The following is a 13,367-nucleotide window of genomic DNA, read 5'->3' on the forward strand; positions in this document are numbered from 1 at the left end:
AGCATGCCAGCAGCTCATACCCCGTGATATTCATTTGGTTTCTTTTTGACCAGGGAAGATGAGTCTCTTGTAAACAGAGAATATCGATGTTATTGTACTTAGTAAAGTGTCCCAACCTCTGGCGCTTCCTCCAGTCATTCAGCCCACCCACATAGACTGTACAAATTCTAATGCCTGTCATGTATAAGAGTTGAACCTTCCAAGCAATCCGTAACTGCCACTACTACTACTACGACTTTTAATGATACTAACAAACCAATATTGTTTATCTCAAAACACCAGGTCATCTCAATTTTTGCTTTTTTTCCCCCGCCCCCCAGTACCCCCCCAACCAGACCCCTCTGGCCTCCCTCCCTTCCCCCCCTTCGTCCCCACCCCGCCCAAACCCCGACCCCCTCCCATTCCCTGCACCCTCACTCGTGAGGCGCTCAGACGAAGTCTGTGCACATGATGGTCACATTTGGAGCAGTGGAGAAAAATACAATACATTCAGATATAGTTGATCGCCATGCCCCTTGACAGCTCTTAAACTAACAATGCTAACAGTGCTCCGCAAACCTCCGACCCACAGAACCTTTTGTGTGATGCTTAATTACCTATGCAGAAAATACTAACATTCATTACTTCCCCTGGGATTCTAGATACTCTTTGGCTTTGATTTCTGAGGCAAAAAATAGAGTCCTTCCTTCATTAATTATTTTCAATTGAGCTTTTGACCGCGTGGTCTGGGACTTTCTGTGGGCTATTCTTGCCGGTAGAGGCTTCGGCAACAAATTTGTGAGGGTCATTAAAGCCATGTACTCTGATCCAGTGGCTAGGGTTCTTGTTATGGGCCAGCGCTCAGACAAAATATCAATTAAGAGGGGGACGCGCCAGGGCTGTCCATGCTCCCCGATTCTGTTTTCCCTGTACATAGACCCCCTCATACAGAAAATCGTAGCCTCCCCTCAGATCAGTCCAGTGGTATGTAACGGCTTTACCACAAAGGTGCTGGCTTACGCCGACGATCTGGCAATAATAACTACGGATCCTCATCGAGCTATGCCTGTCTTATCACAATTGGCTTAGGAATTTGGGCATCACTCAGGCTATCGTTTAAACGAAGGAAAACCCAGATCATATGCACTAAGAATATCACTAAGACGGATCAAAGATTTGTAGATTCAGCAGTATACTTAGGAGTTAGGGTTAATGCTTCGGTAGATAAGATCATTGAAGAAAACTACCCACCCCTCATCGAATCAATCGAATCCGATTTGAAAAGAATCGATGTTTTACATCTTTCTTTGATCGGTAGGGTCAATGTCCTAAAAATGACCATGTTCCCCAAAGTTTTATATCTCTTTAGGGCCATCCCATTATTATTAGGAGATAGCCTGATTAGGAAAATAGAAGCCACTTTTGTAAGATTTCTTTGGCAATACGGTAAGATTAGGCGCTCAACTAATCTTCTGTCACTCCCATTGGCAAGAGGGGGATTGGGTATGCCAAACCTTAGATTTTATCATTTTACCTGCTTACTTACACAAATTAATATACTGTTCCAACTCGATCCCGCTCCTCAGGAAGACCTGGCCGGGAATCAGAGCCTCCCATCTATTTTCGAGCTGCTGCTGGGGAGGAACGCCCTTGGGGTATTGAATTGTGAAGTTGAGCGCAGATACTACAAGAAAGCCAGATATAAGATTTTGGAAGGGGTCTGGGGGACCTGGAAGGCCATTAGAAAAATTCTGAATATCCCCAAAATTAACGTCAATATGAATTTGTGGAAATCCAGCCTTTTCCCCCACCTAGGACAGAGTAATACCTCCACGGTTTGGAGGGAGTGTGGGATAAGGTGTCTGGGAGATATTATGTCAGGTAACGAAACTCTCAGCTTTGAGGTGATACAGCAGAAATTCGGTGTCCCCCAAAGCCATTGGTTTTTATACGGGCAAATTGTTCAATCATTGTCGGCAATAAGACCAAGGCTCACGCTGCCTCCTGGTAACTCATTGGTTGACTACTTAATCGGAGGGGGTAAAAAGATAAGAATAGTATATAATCATCTGCTCCTTAGTCTGCAGGACGACTTGGAGAAAACTAAAACCTCTCTTGCACAGAAGTTGGGGGACCCTGATGTCGATCTAGACCTTGCCCTGCTTTTAAATAAGAAAATATTCTGGTCCTCAAACCTAAGGGCCCAACACTATAAGACCCTGTTCAATCTCTATCATACCCCCGCAAAACTGTATGGATGGGGAGTAAGAGAAGATGACAGATGTCCTAAATGTAATAGCGGCCCTGCCGATCTTTTACACATGTTTTATCACTGCCCCAATCTTATTTTAATTCGTAGGGAGATAACTCGGTTTCTGGAGGGGCTGCTAGGTCATAACATCGATCTATCCCCTACCCTGGTCTTAACAGGGGCAGACGTCAAGCTAAAGGAGGGGAGGGTTGGTAAAGCCCTTGTCTTTATCGCAGTCGCTGTTTTGCGAATCCTAATCTCTGCAGGTTGGAAGGATACCAATGCCCCCACGTTCCAGATGTGGCTTGCCAAATTTCTGGACATTCACAATGTAGAGTCATGTCTATACAAATTTAAGGGTAAAAAATCCAAAGAAATGGGCAGAACAATTTGGGCACCACTAAAAGACTGGAGGGACCTGAAATAAATTAATCTTACGATACATATTCATTTGGGTTTATCAGGTCTTACCTATCTCTCCCTTTACTGGGTCTTTTTAGCATTCAAACTTGTATAAAATGTATATCCCTTGACTGTTTTATTCCAACTAAATTATGTCTATTTATAATATTGTATTTTCCGGATTAGGTTTTTAATGAACTGTACTTTCATTGATCTACTGTTTGGATTGCACCATGTCTCTCAATAAAAAAATAAAATTAAAAAAAGGATAGTCAATACCCACAGGAGCACCGGAGTACTCGCGTTACCTCACCCACAGGAGCCGGGTGCATAGGTGTCAAGTTGTCGGGTTTCGTCGCTGAATCCTATGGAGACTTGTAAAAAGATGCTGCAGGCGACCAGGAGAGAAGTGTCCGGTTGGATCCATGGGCGGATCGAGGACGAAGAGTACCTGAAAGCAGAGGGGACAGAGTCTGGGTCACCAGCCAGTGACCAGGAAGGAACCAGGCGATGTCACGAAGCAATCAGGTGATGTCGTGAAGCTTGTCTCTGCAGCCACGTGGACCAGGAGGTGTCGACGACGACCAGGAGCTGGATACGGACTGTCCCGCGAAGGATCTCGCTGTCGGCAGTGTCGGCTTCCGGATTGGAGTCAACAGCCCTTGGCAAATGCAACCCACGCAGGAATCGAATATTCGCTTTGAGGCAGACCAGCAAGGTCTGGGGAGCTTCTCCTTTTCAGGGAAACAGGAGCAAGCCTGTAGCAACCAGGCAGGCGGTGCAAATTCAAAGGTTTGTCGTCACAGAGGCCACTAGCCAACGGGCAATTGACCGGACAGACGCGTCGAACACAAAAGTACCAGCAGACCCCACGCGACACTCGGTGAGTGTGGAGGGCTGTGCGTCGGTGCAAAAGGTGCTCGGGGCTGGGGCTTCTCAATCCCCAATGCACAACTTCGAGGGTGCCTCAGAAGCTGCACAAGTAGCAATGAGAAGGTTTTTCAAGATGTCCGGTCCCACGTCTCTCGTCTGGTCGGTCCAGAGTTTTGTTTCAAGTTTCAGTTCAGGATAAATCTAAAGTCTCTTGACTCAGGTCCTACCTTTATACCAATCAAAGGGGCTGGATTACCTGCTAGGTCACTCCTATGGGTGGGACCAGGGAAGGAGGTGGTTACACCCCTTTCCCTTTGTCCAGTTTCGCGCCAGAGCTGGGGCTGGAGGGCCCCAGCAACTGGTTTGAACCGGACTAAGCATGGAGCACCATGTGTGCCCCAGGCAGTGTCTCATTTCATTCAGCCCTCCCTGCCCCAATACACTGAGGCCTGTCTGGGGTGGTGCTAGCACCTCCCAAGGCAGGAAATCTATTGTCCAAGCCTCCCTCGCTGGAAGGACTCCCAGCAGCAGGAGGTCAGACTTGTGTCTGTGGCAACAGCGTCCATTTTGTGATGCTGAGGCTCTGGTTAACTTTAACGGGGATTAACAGGAACAACATGTCTTCTCCCTCTAGAAGGGTGTAATGCTACTCCCGTCGGCAGAACTGGCGAGGGGATAGTATTCCAAAGCGTATGACACCTTACGCGACATGTTTTGATAAAGCCAAACCAAAGTTAGCATTCAACCGCGAGGATTATAATGCACTTAAGAGTATATGGTATGGCTATATCATAGAACAGCTATAAGGACATGGTTCCGAAAGCTGCAGACAGGCTCAGCTCGTGCTAGAGCCTCATCTCACATAAAACCAAGCACTCTGCCTTCAGGATTGTTAAGGCCTGCCATACAGGTGCATATGTGTCTATATATACGGTTAGATATAGGAATACTATATCTAAGCAAGGGGTGATTACACGACCTTGCCCAGCTGAGTGATCAGCCAGTTGTGTCAATCTGGATGGCCAGCCAGGGGTGGCATAATTCATGTTGCAGCCCCTGGTAGGCCTTGAATGCACCTATGCCCTGGGTACCTATGGTACACTATACAGAGGCTCACAAAGGTGACCCAATTCCCAATTGGTGATGTACCTAAAGTACATGGTATGAATTTAGAGAGACAACAGCTGGGCTGTGGGTCTGATTAGCAGGCCCACAGACAAGTTGAAAACCAGTAAAGCAAAAGCAAAAAGTGGGATGACCATAGGAAAGCAGACCCTACTCTCCTACACCCCCCCCCCCAAACGCAGGGACATTACACTAACCTTGACCAGTTGAGTCTTCATGTTCTAAGTGGAAATATCTGGAGAGGCCATCTGCATTGCCATGGTCAGTCCCAGGTCTATGTTCCACTGTAAAGTCCATCCCCCTGTAGGGAAAATGGACCACCTGAGTAGTTTGGGATTTCCACCCTTCATCTGATTTAGCCACAAGAGGGGTTTATGGTTTGTCTGAATTTTGAAGTGAGTTCCAAACAAGTATGGCCTCAGCTTCTTCAGGGCCCAAACCACAGCAAAGGCCTCCCTCTCAATAGCTGACCAACGTTTCTCTCTAGGGGTCAGCCTTCTGCTAATAAAATCAATGGGCTGGTCTTGACCATCTATATTCAGTTGTGAAAGTACAGCTCCCACCCCCAACTCAGAAGCATCTGTTTGGACAATGAGCTCTTTGGAGTACTCTGGACTCTTCAGAATAGGTGCAGAGCACATGGCCTTCTTCAGGTCATCAAATGCCTTCTGACAGCTTACTGTCCACTAAACTTTCTTTGGCATCTTCTTTGAGGTAAGTCATTAAGTGGTGTCACAATGGACCCATAATTCTTAACAAACTTTCTGTAATAGCCAGACAGGCCCAAGAAAGCTCTGACCTGTGTATGGGTGGTTGGAGGAGCCCAGTCCTTTATGGTCTGGATCTTGCTCTCCAGTGGTTGAACCTGACCCCCACCTACAAGGTGGCCCAGGTACACAACCTTACTCTGTTCTATCTGGCACTTAGTGGCCTTGATAGTTAGAACTGCCTTCTGCAGGGCCTCTAAAACCTTCTTCAGGTGGACCAGGTGATCCTCCCAGGTGAAGCTGAAGACAGCAATATCATCTAGATAAGCTGCACAAAAATCATCCAACCCAGTGAGAACTTGGTTCATCAACCTTTGGAAAGTGGCAGGTGCATTCTTCAAGCCAAAGAGCATCACCACAAATTGGTAATGACCTCCTGAGGTTGAGAAAGCAGTTTTGGCTTTTGCATCCTTAGCTAGTCTGATTTGCCAGTAGCCTGCTGTCAGGTCAAATGTGCTCAAAAACTTGGCAGAAGCCAATCTGTCTATGAGCTCATCTGCCCTGGGAATTGGGTGGGCATATGTCCTAGTGACAGCATTGAGACCTCTAGTCCACACAAAACCTCATCTCTCTCTTACCATCTTGGGTGTGCGGTTTTGGCACAAGGACTACTGGACTGACCCAGGGGCTCTCTGAGGGCTCAATAACTCCCAGCTCCAACATCTTCTGCACTTCTGTCTTAATGCAGTCCCTGACGTGGTCAGGTTGCCTGTAGATTTTACTCTTCACAGGCAGACTGTCACCAGTGTCCACCTCATGGGTGCACCAGTTTGTCTGACTAGGTGTTAAGGAAAACATATGTCTGAAGGACTGGAGAACTTGTCTGCAGTCCTGTTGCTGCTGGCCTGTGAGGCTGCCAGCTAGGGCCACACCATCAGCTGAACCATCATCAGGGTTCTGAGTCAACAGGTCTGGGAGAGGGTCACTCTCTTCCTCCTGTCCCTCATCTGTAGCCATGAGCAAGCCCATGTCTGCCCTGTCAACATATGCCTAGAGTCTGTTGACATGGAGCACCCTGTGGGGGCTCCTGGGAGTTCCAAGGTCCACCAGGTAGGTGACCTCTCCCTTTTGCTCAACAATTGTGTGGGGTCCAGACCATTTGTCTTGGAGTGCTGCTGGGGCCACTGGCTCCAACACCCACACTTTCTGTCCTGGCTGGTACACAGTCAGCACAGCCTTTTGGTCATGACAAGCTTTTTGAAGTTCTTGGCTAGCCTCAAGGTTTTTAGAAGCCTTCTTCATGTATTCGGCCATCCTGGAGCGGAGACCAAGTACATAGTCCACTATGTCTTGTTTAGGCTTTTTGAAAGGTAACTTCCATCCTTCCTTCACCAGACATAGGGATCCACTTACAGGATGCCCAAACAAAAGTTCAAAAGGGCTGTAGCCAACCCCTTTTTGTGGGACCTCTCTGTAAGCAAACAGAAGGCAGGGCAGAAGGATGTCCCATCTTCGCCTAAGCTTTTCAGGTAAACCCTTGATCTTTAAGGTCTTGTTGAATCTCCCCACCAGACCATTGCACTGTGGATGGTAGGGTGTAGTGAATTTGTAATTTACACCACACTCCTTCCACATTGCAGTTAGGTACCCAGACATAAAGTTTGCACCTCTATCTGAGACAACCCCCTTCGGAAAGCCCACTCTTGAGAAAACTCGCAGGAGGGCTCCTGCCACAACAGGTGCTGTTGTGGTCCTCAGGGGAATAGCTTCTGGGTATCTGGTGGCATGATCCACTACCACCAGAATAAATCTGTGCCCAGAGGCTGTTTGGGGATCCATTGGTCCAACAATGTCAATCCCTACTCTTTCAAAGGGAACCCCCACCACAGGTAGTGGTATAAGGGGGGGCCTTTGTGGTGCCACCTGATTTGCCACAGGCTTGGCAGGTCACACAGGAGCGACAAAACTCCTTGGTATCTTCTGACATATAGGGCCAGTGAAAGTGAGGGACAAGCCTGTCCCAAGTCTTGTTCTGGCCTAGATATCCTGCTAAGGGAATATCATGGGCTAAGGTAAGAAGGAAACACCTGAATGCCAGAGGAATGACCAACCTCCTGGAAGCACCAGGCTTGGGGTCTCTAGCCTCTGAATAAAGGAGTCCTTCATCCCAGTACACTTTATGGGTACCTGTAGCATTCCCAGCAGCCTCAGCAGCAGCTTGCTGTCTGAAGGGGTTCAAGAGAGGGGCAGTCTAACTGCGCTTGCCTCAAGTCTGCCCTTGAAGGTCTCCTGTCTCAAGAAACTCAACCTGTTCAGGCTCAAGTTCTTCTAGGACAGTTCCTTCAGGGGACTCACTATCAGCTTCCTGAGAAGGCTGATCTTCACATTGAGGCAAGGGGGAAGGCACTGCCTTAACCCTACTGCTCTTTCTCTTGGGTGGCACTTGGTCCATAGTTTCAGGATCCAAGGCCTGTTCAGTTTGGCTCTTTTTGGCCTGTGACCTGGTCACAGCAAGGACATTAGCTGATATGCCTAACATCTCTGCATGAGTCCTATACTCCACTTCAGACCAGACTGAGGATTGAAGATCATTGCCCAGCAAACACTCTACAGGGAGATCTGCACTTGCCACAACTCTTTTGAGGCCAGTTACCCCTCCCCAGGAGAAGTTAACAACTGCCACACTATGTGAAGTAGTGACATTGCTTGCATTGGTCACCAGGTAATTATCACCCAGTATAATCTGTCCAGGGTCCACAAAGCTAGGTGTCACCATGGTTACACTGGCACATGTGTCCCTGTAGGCCTGAGCCACTTTATCATTGGTCAAAGGTGTTTGCCTGTACTTGCCCAGAGTACTGGGACTCACAGTAGGGGACATTGCCATGTCCACACCACAGACAAGAACAGCCTGAGTTGTAATCCTGACTAGGCCAGAATCCATCTCAGTACCCAGGGTTAACTCCACTATAGCCTTGGGTTGAGAACTACCACTGTTAACTGAACTAGGGGGTGCAGTTGCCTTAGGGGCAATAGTGGTGGGAGCTGTGTCCTTCTTGGTGCACTCACTGAACCAGTGAGAGGCAGATTTACTAAAGTTACACCAAGGTTTCTTTTGGCCATCTTTCTTCTTCTTCTTAGAAGTTTGGGACCCCCCCTCATTAGAAGATTTTCGGGGGCCTGTTGAAGACTTCTGGTCTATTGGTTTCTGATCCCCCACCTTTTTGGTCTGCCTTTTTCTGATCACCACCTTGGTTCTGGTTTTCTGCTTAACCCTGGTTCTGACCGATTTTTCTGCCTTCTTTCCCAATTCATGGGGAGAGGTCAGATCAGAGTCAATCGGGTGTTGGTGCAATAACTGGTTCTGACAATTGTTAAGTATTTGTTCTTTCATGATCAAATTATACAATCCTGTATAGTCCTTAACTTTACTTCCCAGCAACCAGCCTTCCAGAGCCTTAGTGGCACAATCAACAAAATCAGTCCAGTCCTGAGTCTGTGTCTTCTGGGTATCTCTGAACAACATCCTGTATTGTTCAGTGGTTAAGCCAAACCCATCAATCAGAGCACTCTTCAGGACAGTGTAATTGGTAGCATCATCATCACTAACTGTGAGGAGCTTGTCTCTTCCTTTTTCTGAAAAGGGGAGCCACAAGACTGCTGCCCACTGATTTTGGGGTACCTGCTGTACTTTGCAGACCCTCTCCAAAGCAGTTATCCATTTGTGGATGTCATCCCCAACTTTGTAGGGGCCACAATCTTACTCAGGTTTCTATTATCATAGGCCCTGTCTTTATTTTTAGGGATAGTGCTGCCACCAGTGGGTTCTAACCCACATAACTTTTGCTCTCTGGCAAGGGCAAGTTTCTCCTTGGCAAGGGCAAGTTCTTCCCTCTCAATCCTCAGATTGACTTCCTTCATCCTTGCCTGATGCTCTCTCCTCAGAGGAGAAGTCATTCCCCTCTGAGCAGAGGCATTAGAGCACCTTGAAGCGTTAGAGTAGAGAGAATCCCTAGAGTGGGATCTTCTCCTCCTATACCTCTGGTTAAGTCCACTTAGAGGTCTGTATGGGGCTAGCCCATCATCAGCCCCATGTAGGCTTAGGTTAGCCTGGCTAAGTCTTCTAACTTGGACCTGTCTGTCTACTTTTCTGCCTCCACTTCTTCCTCATCATCTATGACAGTAGGGTCAGTGGCATCGTCTGCTGAGGGTAGTACCTCATCTGCATTACCAGAGGGGCCTGAGCTAGAGGCTTTCTGAGCATCATATTCTTCCATGAGCTCTATCAGGTGCTTGAGGGTAGGGTTGGAACCCTGTTTTAACCTTCTAGATGTGCACACGTGCCTTAAATCTTGGAAAGTTAGGGTATCATATCTGGAAAGTATCCTTAAAGGATCTGCCTCCACTGGGAGAGATCCACTTGGTTCTGCTCTCAGAGACATGATCTAGTGAGGTGTGGTATGTGCACCTACCTACACTAAGTGTTACCTACTAAACCTCTCTAGGAGTTGTAGTCAGGGTGTGTGCTAGGCCCTTTGCTCTACAACAACTAAGTTCAGTAGAACTTAAGTATTATATGGTACCTTAATGTGATCTTTCAAATGATATCTTAAGATTACAATTGGTAAAACAACAGCAAGCTCTTATCCCAACCGCTGCACACCAATGTGAGAAGTTGGCCTGATATGTGATGTCCACTATTCTAGTGGGCACCCTGTATCAGTCCAAACAACCCTTATGGTGATGGTTGTAAAGTCAACCTTATAGACCAGCTATCCTAGTGGTAGCATGGACAAAGCAGCCTTAGGCTAAAACTTCAGAGAGCACGTGAAGCCAGCTGTTTTACCATATGTAACCCCTTGAATTCCAAATGAAAGGACACCACACAGGTTATATATAAATTATATATGTATTTATTACTAACACAACCCCTCTGAACTCTTTATGAGGTCAGAGGCCAAAGCACATAACAAGTTACTCAATTATCATACAATAAGTTGCACAAAATACAGTCGAGCCCTAGGGGCGTTGCAAACCATATACTAAAATAGTGGTATAAGAACCACGTCACGAACAGGGAGTAGGCCTAGGGCCTAGGGAATCGCTGGGGCTACGCTCTACTACCAAAGGTTAGGAAGCAGGAGGCCCACGGGATGCGTGTGCAGTGTCTAAACACACACGCGAGTTACCATAGGGATACAATGAGAATGTAAGAGTTAGAAACTAGTTGATTTAGGACACTTCCGGATGGACTAGGAGAAAGCTACTGAAAACTAGGACACTAGGATAGTCAATACCCACAGGAGCACCGGAGTACTCGTGTTACCTCACCCACAGGAGCCGGGTGCATAGGTGTCAAGGTGTGTCGGGCTTCGTCGCTGAATCCTATGGAGACCTGTAAAAAGATGCTGCAGGCGACCTGGAGAGTTGGATCCAAGGGCGGATCGAGGATGAAGAGTACCTGAAAGCAGAGGGGACAGAGTCTGGATCACTAGCCAGTGACCAGGAAGGAACCAGGAAGGAACCAGGCGATGTCACGAAGCAATCAGGTGATGTCGTGAAGCTTGTTTCTGCAGCCATGTGGACCAGGAGGCGCGACGACGACCAGGAGCTGGATACGGACTGTCCCACGAAGGATCTCGCTGTCGGCGGTGTCGGCTTCCGGATTGGAGTCAACAGGCCTTGGCAAATGCAACCCACGCAGGAATCGAATATTCGCTTCGAGGCAGACCAGCAAGGTCTGGGGAGCTTCTCCTTTTCAGGGAAGCAGGAGCAAGCCTGGAGCAACCAGGCAGGCGGTGCAAATTCAAAGGTTCGTCGTCACAGAGGCCACTAGCCAACGGGCAAGTGACCGGACAGACGCGTCTAACACAAAAGTACCAGCAGGCCCCATGCGGCACTCGGTGAGTGTGGAGGGCTGTGCGTCGGTGCAAAAGGTGCTCGGGGCTGGGGCTTCTCAATCCCCAATGCACAACTTCGAGGGTGCCTCAGAAGCTGCACAAGTAGCAATGAGCAGGTTTTTCAAGATGTCCGGTCCCACGTCTCTCGTCGCCTCCACGGGTCTCAGCTTTGCTGTGGCTGTGGATCGGGGTCAAAGAAGCCTGTAAGTCCAGTTCTTGTCGGGCTCTGTGCTCGGGCTCCGGCGGGAGCGTCGACAAAGCAAACCGCAGATCGCTGGATGGTGCCTGTTTGCACAGGGTGGTCACTCCTTGACCACAAGGGAGATTCTTCAGTCTTCTAGTTGCAGTAGAATGTCGAAGGTCCAGAGTTTCGTTTAAAGTTTCAGTTCAGGATAAATCTAAAGTCTCTTGACTCAGCTCCTACCTTTATACCAATCAAAGGGGCTGGATTACCTGCTAGGTCCCTCCTATGGGTGGGACCAGGGGAGGGGGTGGTTACACCCATTTCCCTTTGTCCAGTTTCGCGCCAGAGCTGGGGCTGGAGTGCCCCAGCAACTGGTTTGAACCGGACTATGCATGGAGCACCTTGTGTGCCCCAGGCAGTGTTTCATTTCATTCAGCCCTCCCTGCCCCAATACACTAAGGCCTGTCTGGGGTGGTGCTAGCACCTCCCAAGGCAGGAAACCTATTGTCCAAGCCTCCCTCGCTGGAAGGACTCCCAGCAGCAGGAGGTCAGACTTGTGTCTGTGGCAGCAGCATCCATTTTGTGATGCTGAGGCTCTGGTTAACTTTAACCGGGATTAACAGGAACATGTCTTCTGCCTCTAGGAGGGTGTAATGCTACCCCCGTCGCCAGAACTGGCGAGGGGGTAGTATTCCAAAGTGTATAACACCTTACACGACAAGTTTTGAGAAAGCCAAACCAAAGTTAGCAATCAATCGCGAGGATTATAATGCACTTAAAAGTATATGGTATGGCTATATCATAGAACAGCTATGAGGACATGGTTGCAAAAGCTGCAGACAGGCTCAGCTCATGCTAGAGCCTCATCTCACATAAAACCAAGCACTCTGCCTTCAGGATTGTTAAGACCTGCCATAGGAGTGACTTATAGGTGCATATGTGTCTATATATAAGGTTAGATATAGGAATACTGTATCTAAGCAAGGGGTGATTACACGACCTTGCCCCAGCTGAGTGATTATCCAGTTGTGTCAATCTGGATGGTCAGCCAGGGGTGGCATAATGCATGCTGCAGCCCCTGGTAGGCCTTGGATGCACCTATGCCCTGGGTACCTATGGTACACTATACAGGGGCTCACAAAGGTGATCCAATTCCCAATTGGTGATGTACCTAAAGTACATGGTATGAATTTAGAGAGAGAACAGCAGGGCTGTGGGTCTGATTAGCAGGCCAACAGCCACATTAAAGTCGAAAACCAGTAAAGCAAAAGCAAAAAGTGGGGTGACCATAGGAAAGCAGACCCTACTCTCCTAAACAATGGCAGTGCTCAGGGAGACATGAAGGCCTACCACAAGGAAATGCTACGTAGCAAAGTGGAAAAGATTCTCAGAATGGCGCATTAGAGAGAAACTGCAAAGAAAAATCACAAGGGAGTCAACAGTACTAAAATACTTAACACATCTACTGCAAAGTAAACTCAGCTACACATCCCTAAGGGTACACTTAGCGGCGATTGTGGCTTACACAAGAGGAGAGACGGGGAAAAGTTTCTTCACATCCCAAGTAGTAAAAAGATTTCTAGAAGGAGCGAAGAGGATCGCACCTCCAAACAGAATGCCAGCACCAGCATGGAACCTCAATGCAGTGTTTGACTCAATTGATGAATGCACCGTTTGAGCCGATGCACAAAGCTACACTGCACATGCTCACGCTAAAGATGGCCTCCTTAGTGGCTATCACAACACTACGAAGAGTAAGTGAGTTGCAGGTGCTAACACTTCAAGAGCCCTACCTGCAGATACACAGTGATAGGATTGTAATGAGAACAGACCCACATTTCATGCCAAAGGTGGTGTCTCGGTTCCACATCAACCAAACAATCCATATACCAAGTTTTTCCCAAAAACCAACCACAAGCACAGAGAGAGTGCTGCACACACTAGAC

Source organism: Lissotriton helveticus, chromosome 8 (genome assembly GCF_964261635.1).
Source record: "Lissotriton helveticus chromosome 8, aLisHel1.1, whole genome shotgun sequence".
In the NCBI taxonomy this organism is placed as follows: domain Eukaryota; kingdom Metazoa; phylum Chordata; class Amphibia; order Caudata; family Salamandridae; genus Lissotriton; species Lissotriton helveticus.